At 35.6% G+C, this 10890-nt stretch overlaps 1 long non-coding RNA gene across 6 annotated transcripts in view; it reads left to right on the top strand.

Moving 5' to 3' along the window:
* Positions 1-6119, top strand: part of LOC122080723 — an 8146-nt gene extending 2027 nt beyond the window's left edge. The window contains exons 1-6 of one of the 6 annotated variants that reach the window (XR_006140884.1): positions 2266-2339; positions 2444-2515; positions 3849-3986; positions 5619-5659; positions 5741-5788; positions 5890-6119. This is a non-coding gene — a long non-coding RNA (uncharacterized LOC122080723). Of the gene's footprint in view, positions 1-2265; positions 2340-2443; positions 2516-3848; positions 3987-5618 lie in introns of those variants that run through there. The other 5 variants (XR_006140881.1, XR_006140883.1, XR_006140880.1 and 2 more) reach the window with 5 other exon arrangements.
* The last annotated feature ends 4771 nt before the right edge of the window (positions 6120-10890 follow it).

The raw sequence follows: 10890 nt of genomic DNA, 5'->3' as shown, positions 1-10890 counted from the left end.
GGTCTTAACTCTTGGGCCAAATATCTTTTGTTTTGAAATTTTTTGATGATAGAAAAGCTAAAATTGTGTATATAGATGATGAAAATGTTAAATCTAGTCTTCGATATATTAGGAAAATTGAGGGGGATTTCCCAGATGAAACTGGAGATGTTCCACAGATGCCTTTGAAACAGCATAGTTGGGTGCTTTTGGTCTTTTTTGGGTGACAAATCTCTAAAACATATGGGACTGATTTTTTGGTACAACAGTTATGACTGAGATATTTTCTATATCAAGCTGTAGATGTTGATACATTGTTAACAGAATGGACGCCAAATTAAATATTTCAGGTCTATGAGAATCCTGTTATAACTATGCATTTATGTCTTTCTTATGTAGTGAAAGTCATCCTCTTCAATCTATATATTGATCTTATTCTACATAATGATCTACAGAATGCTCACTTATAGTACTCTAACTACTTTTCTAAAATTCTATGATAGGAATAATATGTTGATGTGAGGTTGTTGATTAGGGATTGAATTTTGCTGCTATCCAGGTTTATTAAGCACAACAATACATTAATTATTCCATTTTTTTTTGCTACAAATTGTTCAGATAATACTAATACTTAAGAGGGTATTTTTGGCCATGAAGAAGTGAATTATGCCATTACATAGGTTGTGAACACTTATGGAACCAGGGTAGCAGCAAAATGGATGATCCGTTAAATCCGTTAGAATCATCCATTTACATTAGTCACGGATAACTGAATGTCCACATGCCTATAAGAAGAGCTCCAAAGTCTTCATTCATAACTAGAATTCATGAGGTATTTTGAAGAGCCTTATTAGGTTAACATGTCCCATGTTTTGTTATGTCTGTTGGAACATCTAATATGTCAAGTACCCTGGACATCTAATATGACATGATATAACTCAACCATTTAAAAGACAATGTGAAGAGCATTGTGCCAAGTTGGTTGAATTGTAAGGCAGTAAGTAGGGATAGTATTCAGAACCCATTTTTTTGGAGAGTGTGTAATTAGATTTAAAATAAAAAAACGTTTGGGAAATCTAAAATTTGTAACCCCTTATTGGAGACGGACATATTGTTGTCCCAAAAATTTGGGAAGGTATATTTTCCTATCTATTTCCAGAATAAATTTAATATATGAGACGATTTTTTTCTGTCTCTTATTAAATATATTTGAGACAGAATTTCTACCGTCCGAAAAATTGGGATTTCAAACACACATCCTTGTTTTTATGTTGTCCGATTTAAAAATAGAAGTCGGCAACTAATTTTATTATTTTAAATCCTGTTGCGCGCACGGGAACTAGAAATAAGTTTGGGGATTTCAAAAAGAGCAGAGAACGAGCATATATTGAGTGAGAAGTGTGGAGTGAGGAGTGAGGAGTGAGGACCTTTGTTAGTTTCAGCCCATTCCCAAATCACAATCCTTCATTTCAAACTTCAACCCTAACTTGCCAAACCATTCTCTTACTTCCTCTCTTCTTCTCTCCCAATGACGGACGACTGACGGCTGGTCATCGGAGCTTTGTTATCGGTTTCTCATGAACACAGTGCTGAAGATAGAGGATCTGATCGAGTGAGGAGTGAGGATCTGCTGAATTTTAGGAAAAGGATTCCTTATACTTTGTTGTTCTTAGCCCATCCAACTACGTCAGTCACCGCTGCAAGTCCCAGGCGACAATCAACAATGTGCGCTGCAGTGCTGCTGATGCTTGGATTGAAGACCTGGCATATATTCCTGCTATTGATTTAGTTAAACACAATCATTGTTGCTGCTGCTCTAAAAGAGAAGATGCTACTGTTGCTCAAAGTTATTATAGCACAGAACATTTACCGACGTCCATAATAGGTAAGAGTAAACCCCCCCTCCCCCCTTTTATTTCTTTTTCTTTGTTGCCTTCAACACCAAACGATTTCTCAAAGTCCAGTGGGTGCCAGGGAATAGTAGTTTAGAAATGTATTAGTTGGGCTTCATTGATAACAAAAGAGTAGTAGTTTCCTATGCTTCGATAGCTAGCTGGGTTTTTTATCAGCTATGGATCTTCAAAGTATCTACTACGCTTGGCTACTAGTTTCTCTCTTTCAAATTACATCTATAGCAGCTGTGACAAATTCTGAGGATGGTAAGGTCTTGTTCCACTGGTTAATTTCATCTTAATAAAGACATCAGATTAGTTCCAATATCTTTAATTTCCTGATGCAGGTGATGCTCTGTCTACCCTCAACTTTGATTGGCAGAATAAACCAACTAATTGGGTGTGTTCAGATCCTTGTGGGGATGGTTGGGATGGGATTAAGTGTTCTAGTTCTCGAGTGTTCTCCATGTAAGTCATTACTAAATTTATTATTTTTCTATCTAGATACTTTGATTTCAACTTTTGTGAAAATTCTTGATACTTCTCTTCCCCTTCTTCAATTTCTATATCAGAACAATATTAAGCAGTGGTATGAAAGGTCAGTTTTCAGGAAACATACAATTCCTCTCTGAGTTGCAGACACTGTAAGTCTTCCATTGAATTTTGCCTTCTCTGTGTTAACTCTTACATAGGATTTGATTGAACAGATATGATTATGTCCAATTAAAAGGGAAATGGATGAAGATTGGTGTAATACTTTCGAGCTTAAACTTACAAGATACGTTGAGGATTTGAGATAACGTGGACTTTAATCCAGAAATTGATAGATATGAGTTCATATTTCTTTTGTTGTTATAATTAAGATGGGTTTCTAGAAGCCTAAAGATTAGGTTCAGAAACTCATTTGAAAACCAGAAGCCCAATGAATGAATATTGACCAGAATTAAGAATAAGTGATAAACAGTAATCTGCATCTCATATTTGAATCAAATATAGGAATAAAATTTTAAAAGTTGAACTTGAACCAAGGGTCTGATCTCGAGTTTCAGAAGAATCCTGCTTGAAATAGGACTTCTAAAAACAAGAATTGATGTTAGTAATTAACTAAGTGATTTCTGATCAGTAAATAAACTCACTCAGATGCAGTAGCGACAGTTAATAGAATATAGAATAGGATTGAAGAGTAATCTGAGATATTATGGAAAACAAAATTTATTGATGGAAACTAGAAAACAGAGAATAAAAGTAAGAAGACCAGCAAGCCTAGTAACAATAGGAATCAGATGCTAAGAGATCAGATTCAAAATTTGAAATCATACAATTGTAGGGTAGAACCTGATTGAACAATATGAAATCAGAATTAAACTGTCAATAGTAACAGGTAAGAAAATGAAGGTTTCAGATTTATAGCATGCACATGAACTTAGGTTAAGAACTAACTTGTTGCAGGAATTAAACAGTGAAGGTGAAGATACAAGAACAATATGACTTGAGATTCACACCCTAGCCTTGATTAGCATCCCACTGACCCACATAGCATCCCATCAGGCAGCAACTACATCCCACAACCATTAATCTGACTCTCATAGAGTATTGAGCAGTAATGGCATACTTTCTACATAGTAAAAATCGATGGGAGAGGGTTAATTAGCCCTTAAATTATAATATAGAAGTAGCAAAGGCCAATAAAAATAAAAACTCAGCTTTTACAAAGGAATGGATAAACATGCAATAAAGTTAGAGAAAACTATTCCTAAACAAGTCCATCAATTATGGTTTTGTAGGTGATGACCCAGATCACCCTTAAACTGAGTTAACTCGTGAGTTGTTGACTCAATGTTTTCTTGCTTCTTCTTTAGTACTTTTTAGAGTAGCTATCTTTGTGATCTGTATCAGATTATCAATGTCCTTATCTTACATTAGGGGAATGCTGATTTTTATCCTCCTCTATGATTGACATGAAATTTTTTTCTATAGCAGGAAGAGTCTTATGGGGCATAGTACTTGGTTCATCCAATAGGGCAGGCTTACAAAAATGTTGTAGGTAGTCATTTGGAGCCAGTGTTGATGCTAATGAATACGACAATGACAGTATAAAGATGCGAAGTCATCCAGGTACTATTAGCAGTATATCCTTTTGCTTTGATTGATGATCTCGTCACTTTGTACGGAAAGGTGGGGAGGGGGGAAGATGGATTGGACATATATACAAACAAATGTTTCAAATGAATAATGTCATGCAAATTAGTTTAAACTTATATGTTTCTTCTCTCCTTTTATCAAGTATGAATCCAAATCCATGTATCTTTCTTTGCCCCATTACAAATGCCCCACGTGCATTTGGATCTTCAGGTATAGACAATAAGGCCCTAATCATTCTCAATAATATTGGATACTTTATTATTTATTTTTGGGGGGGATGGGGGAAGAGTGTTTCCTTTAACCCAGGTTTAAAAACCTAGATGGTCAGTCATGGCAGATTCTGATTTGGATAGGCCTTGGATTGTCATTTTCCAGGTATCCAAGGTTTTCCAGTAAAGGATTGGCTTGAATTGGATCGGGGAGAATCTGGATTGGTCATGGCTGAATCCGATTCTTAAAACTCTGCATCAACTGTAATTTTGATCAAGGGATGGATTTTAAAATTCTCTCTCTCTCTCTCTCTCTCTCTCTCTCTCTCTCTCTAATTAACTCCTTTGTTGAGTGATATATAGTTGATCGAGAGTAAGTTGATGGGTACAATAGTTAGGATGAAGGAATTCTTTGGATATAGAGTACAGCTTCTTATTTCATTCCATGCAAATGATTTGGTTGTCTCATCTCAACCATGTAATTAATGATGGTGAAACTCTTTTCTCTAATACCTTGCTAATATACCTATGCTCGCTAAGAGTGGAGTTGTTATTTATGTTAATAGAACTTCCTAAGAAGTAATCTAGCTTTACATGAATGGTTCAACTCAAGGAGAGTGCATGTCATGTTGGAGTCGTATGTTGCTATGAGTCTTCATCTTAGAGGTGTCAAAGTTCCCTATTGAATAATTGTAAGCTAATGTGGTTTCTTATTGATTTATTGCCTTGAAATCATTTATCCTTTCTTTCATTCATTCTTCTTTACTTTTTCTTTCCCCTCTTAAGACTTTGCTTGCAATGGTGTGTTATTCTCTACTTTTATCACCTTTTGATTCTCTCCTTCTATTATCGCGTTTTGGAGCTTTCCATTGGCTACTTGAATGTTGTTTACAATTTTTTATTTTTTGTTTTTTTTTTCTTGACATTACCCAGATTCAGTACCAACTATCAGGGTTTTTGCTATTCTCATTTCATTTTTAATATTTTCTTTAATAAGGCTCATATCCAATAACTTCATAAAACAGTTCAACTTCTTATATCTTATGTTGCTAGATTTTTTTTTTAAATGGATGAAGAACCTTTGTAAACACATAGGGCACCACGTGTAATTCTGTTGTGGGTCATGGTGCAGGTTTACTATCCAATTTTGAATTGAAATATTTGATTTTGAAGACATTATGACTATCTATTTTTTTTCTACAATTTGTCGTTAACCCGTTTCTGCCTGAACTTTCATATGGAACAGTTGCTTTGATTATTTAAATTTAAAATTATACTTCCCTCTTCCATTTACTTAATACTTAATATATCTTGGGTTTTTCTTTTGCCATTTTGTCAAGTAGAATTTCCAGCAACTGGTGTTGTGCTTGATCAGTTTGAATCATTTTGTTTTCAGTAGGTCCTTTCGAAAGGCAAAGTCGTGAAGAACTAAAGAAGGTTAAACATATAGTTCATCCTGTTGTACTCTTTCAAAAATACTTATTTTAAATACTAACATAACTTTTATCTTTGGTGCAGTCCATAATGGAGCTCATAGTTCTAGTTTCAAACCAAATTACACATCAGGTGATTTGATGGTTTGCAAACAGCATTCTATTCATCCTTCACCATAAATAACCATGACAAAAATATTAGCTAGTTATTTGTGAAAATGTTCCAATTTGCAGCGTAGGTAAGAGCAACGAACCAATACAAAAGTTTGGAGGAAAGAGGTTGCTGCCAAGGGGAGCTACAATCCAAGTGGATTGGGCATAGACAACCACTTGGATTGTATGTTTAGAATAATTTCTCTGAAATATTAGTTTTATTTGATGATTATGTAAATATTAAGTCTTTGTATGGATTTCTTTCATGTTAATACTTTTGGATGATATAATTATTAACTGTTGTTTGGTTAGATCTAGTAATGTGTAAGAACAGGGTCACTATATTATGCATGCCAGCAAAATGAATTTTTTTTTTCTACATGATTTTTAGAGACGGATTTTTTCCGTCTCTAAAAGCATAAAGCTTTTCTTAATTGCAACGGAAATTATATGTCTTTATAAGGTGGACATTATTCAAGACAGAAAAAATTTGTCCCAAATGATAAAGTATTTAAAAAAAGCTTTTACTAATTGAGACGGAAGTAATCTGTCTCTATAATGAGGAAACTATTAAAGACAATAAAAATCTGTCTCAAATGATAAACATCTTTCTTATTTGGGACGGCAGTTATCTGTCTCTATAAGGAGGAAACTATTAAGGACAGTAAAAATCTGTCTCATATGATAAACAACTTTCTTATTTGAGATGGTAGTTATCTGTCTCCAATGACATAGTTTTTTTAATAGTTTACGACGGCAAGTAAGGGTGGCAAATAATCCTTTAGTTATAGAGACAGAAATATATTGTCGCTAAGTTACCTGGGCAACAGAATATTTGTGACAGATTTTTTCATCGCTTTAGTTTCTATTTGCGACGGTTAGTTTCCGCCTCAAAATTTGTCGCAATTAACCACTTAGAGACGGAAAAAAATTTCCGTCTCTTAGATTATGGGACGGCTGTTGTAACGAAAGTTTTGGGATGGAAATTTATACTGTCCCTAATAGGTATTAGCGACACTATTTTAGTATTTGAGACAGATAATTTCAGTTCCAAAAACCCTTTTTTCTTGTAGTGTGTTAAGAAGAAGAAGATAGCCAAATGATACCAAATCATCAGAGTCTGGAAAAGGCATTTATATATGGTTTGTTTCTATGGAGGTAGCAGACTAGCACTACTTACAGGGTGAGTTTTTGGTCAGTAGATTTCCTTTGAGAATCATTAAAATGCATGGAGAAGTTTCAAACGATGTAGATCTAGGGGTACTAGTTGCTATGGTTTGGGATATCTATGGCACCCCCTCAAATTAGCCAAGGTTTCCATTGAGCTACTTTTCGACGTCGTTGAAAAGATCGAAATTCTCGAAGGCGACGGAGGAGTTTGGCACCTTGATGAAGGCTACGTTTCCTCCAGGTACTTTACATACTTCTTGTTCTAATGAGTAGCCCGATATAAAGGCTTATAAGGACAGACTTGGGCACCCTCTTCTTAATGGCTAGCTTTTAAGGATGAGTTGTATCTGTGACACCCAAGAATACTGCAAGTACTAGACCCGTCTGAGAGATCGGTAAGGTGTCCCCATCAAGAATACGACAAATACCAGGGGGTTTGGGAGATCGGTGAGGGTGTGCAAATTTTAATCCCACATCGCCTAGGGAGAGATTACTGAGCTAATTAATAACCTCTAGCCTCCTTAACATGGCACAACGCGTTTTAAAGCCTTGAGGTCCACAGGCCAAAGAGGACAATATTGTATATTGTACAAGGTTAATGGGGCCGGGACGTTACAGTACCTAAGTCCCAATATATATATATATATATATGGCCCAATTTGGTTTGAGTCTCACGAAAACCCAACCTAAAAACATGATCCAATAAACTTATATCAGTTTGATCAGTTCCGCTCAGGTTAGTCGGTTCAAGCTAGGTTTTGACACCCACAAATTTTAGGGTCTCATACGCTAATCTTTCTCCCATAGTTTGTGAAAGCAAGCTGAACCCGCCAGTTGAACCAGATTGATCAAGAGCTGTTTATCATCAAATGCAAAGCAACTATTTGAACCAATATCTAGATTTTTGAATATTTTTAAATTGTGAATTACGTCTATAATACTCTTTCCTCATGCTAGCATTATTTTAAATGTGACACGACACAATCATAAAGTAAATTTGGTGAAGGTTAAATGTTTTAGAGAAAAAACATTCAACATATGATGAATAATACAATTGAATTTCAATATGTTGACGATATTGAGGAAGCGTAAAAGGAAGACTCAAATGGCCATTTCATCTATATTGGATAGAGTCGACGTATAAGATTTGTCCCGTACTACCTTAGCTCCAAGGAAGGGAAAACTCAATTTGTGGTTTGACCTTGTAGTCCTTGTATTGTCTTTTCCTTTGCCTTATCTAAGTTTGGTGTGGTGCTTCTTAGTTTCTCACTAATTTGGCTTTTATTCCACCTTTTGGCAGTCATTTTACTCCTTTACTATAATTTTTTATTAGTAAAAAAATGAAACAAATAATTAAATTTGGCTTATGAACTTGACCCATGGTTAATCAAATGGTAAGGTTCGCACTGCTCCAGAAATAATTTTATTTTTTTTTGAAACAAAAAGTCAGCAAAGCACATATTTAAAAATAAAAAAGGGAAAATCACTTATACACTTGTCACCCCATAAGTTTGAAAAGTTTATTTGAACCATCCTTGCAAGTAAGATTAAGTACAAACAACCATGTTCATTACTCACTCACCATTTAGTGATGATGTCATGGGTGGAAAAAATCCTAAATGTCTGAACTACCATTTAAGGGTAGAGAATAAGCCCTTACTTTTAAAGTAGTTTCTTTTCGAAGTGATTTTGAAAATAAGGAAACCAAAACCGTACTTTTGAAAGTAGTTTGAAACCAAAGTAATTGAGGAAAAAGAATCGGCTCCTTCTTCTTCTGATTTGCATGATTGTTGCGCTTCTAGCAATGATCATGATTGTGATATTTGCATGTGGAGATGATGATCCAGGTCATAAGCATTGCACGCGCAAGCCACGTGTAGATTATTTTCTAGGTAGTGGTGTTGATGGTGGTGGTGGGGGTTGTAAGGGAGGAGGAGATGGTGGCGGCGGCAGCCGTGGTGGTGCTGCTGGATTTGGCAGCTGAGAAATATGGCATGCAACAAGCTTTATTGTGAACTGTAATGCACAAAAAGCTCATGCTCACACCAGATCTCCTAATTGCTATCTATTTTCCCTTCTTATAAATTCTCTCTCTCTCTCTCTCTCTCTCTCTCTCTCTGAAAATTGGATTGTTTTTGTATAATCAATCAGGCCATTGATTTATGGCCCAAGCTGAAGCAAACAAAATTTTGGCAAAAAATTTTCCTTCTAAATTACCAATTAAGAAAATGAAACATCAGATAAGAGGGATGCAAAGCAAAGAACCCAATAATAATTTATTTATTGATATGCATGTATGCATGACTTTTAATGGTCATATGATGAATAGACCACCATCATACATGTAGAGAAAGACTTGGTTGGATTCTAGCATGGGTACACACAAGAACATCCGTAATGTACATCACGTCCAACACTTATCCCTATACACTCTCCATCTCCACTTTTAAACTTTTGGACGCACTGATTGTTACAAGCTGCTGGCATGTAGTTATCGGGATACAACATTACCTGGCAGTGCCCCTTCCGTTGCGCATCTAGGGGCCGTTTGATAATGTTTCAAAAAACGCGTTTCTGCCATTTTTGTTTTCAGAAACAGCAGAAACGGAGCAAAAAGCGTTTGATAAAACTGTTTCGTTTCACTTATTTTTAGAAATAGAAATAGAAATTTTTACTTATTTATGGTTCAAGAAATGACCCAGGTGAAACAAGTTCAACATGTTTCGCCATTTCTAGAAACGACTTGTGGTAATTCTTTCCCTGGTTACCATCGACTTCTAAAAACATGACTTATCAAACACCTTCAATTCCGTTTCTGTTTTTAGAAACAGAAATTTATGTTTCTGCCGTTTCTTGAAACAGAAACGGCAAAAACGTTATCAAACGGGTCCCTACTTTCATCACCATTGATGATGCAGCTGCAAACAACCCCGGCCCCATGAAACATCAATATCACCAAAATAAACATTTTTCAATAGTTCATCAGATTATCAACACAAAATAATGAAGTTAGGCCTATCATTGCATTGCAAATCACGGAGAGAATACTTAGAACGAACCTGAGAAGACAAGGATAGCAAGGATGACGAAGGAGGTGTAAGAAATCTTAGCCATTACTTACTAAATCTCCAACAGTACTTATAAGCTAATAATTCTCACTCTGATGTTGACTGCTTGTTGGTTCTCCGCTTATAGTGAGTGGATGGTATTTATAAAGAAACTTTTGGAGCTCCTAAGATGATTTCCTTACTTAGAATATACGGTGGTAGGTAAATACCCATATTTGGGTGCCTTGATTATGTTTGAATAGAGAAATTAATCTTATTTTTCTAAATGGGGTGAGATCCTCCTCTATAGCGTTCATCAGATTGCGGGGAGTCACTTGGGATGTGTGCCCGGTGTTGCCAACTGTCTACAACGATTTCATTTCTACAACCAGCTGACACCATACATCCCAAGTGCCTCCCAGCCATCAGATGCACATTGGAGGAGTTGGCACGCTAGAGAGGATATCGTTCCAAAGATTTGAGTAGGGTGTCAATCAATGGGTTTCGATCGGTTTTGGTTTGGTTTTAGTGGGAGAATGAGTGAAACCAAAATATGAACCAAAAAGGGTACGTGCAATAGTTTCATTACTTTTATTATCAGTTTGGTTTCTATTTACCATATATACAAAAGTACGAAAAAAGAGTGTGTTTTTATATTAATTCTGTGTTGTTTTTTGTTTTTAATCTTTCTGATCCCTTTTTAAAGTTCAATTTGGTCTAGATACGGTCCAGTTTGATTTCGATCTCACAAAGAACCAACTTGAAACAGGAGGATTCAATAAGCTCATATCGATTTTGTTTCAGTTTCATCAGTTGAAGCTGGGTTTTGACACCCCTAGATTTGAGGGGATCAGATTATGATCTC

Source organism: Macadamia integrifolia, chromosome 6 (assembly GCF_013358625.1).
Source record: "Macadamia integrifolia cultivar HAES 741 chromosome 6, SCU_Mint_v3, whole genome shotgun sequence".
NCBI lineage: Eukaryota > Viridiplantae > Streptophyta > Magnoliopsida > Proteales > Proteaceae > Macadamia > Macadamia integrifolia.
This window is presented reverse-complemented; position numbering and strand designations above follow the sequence as displayed.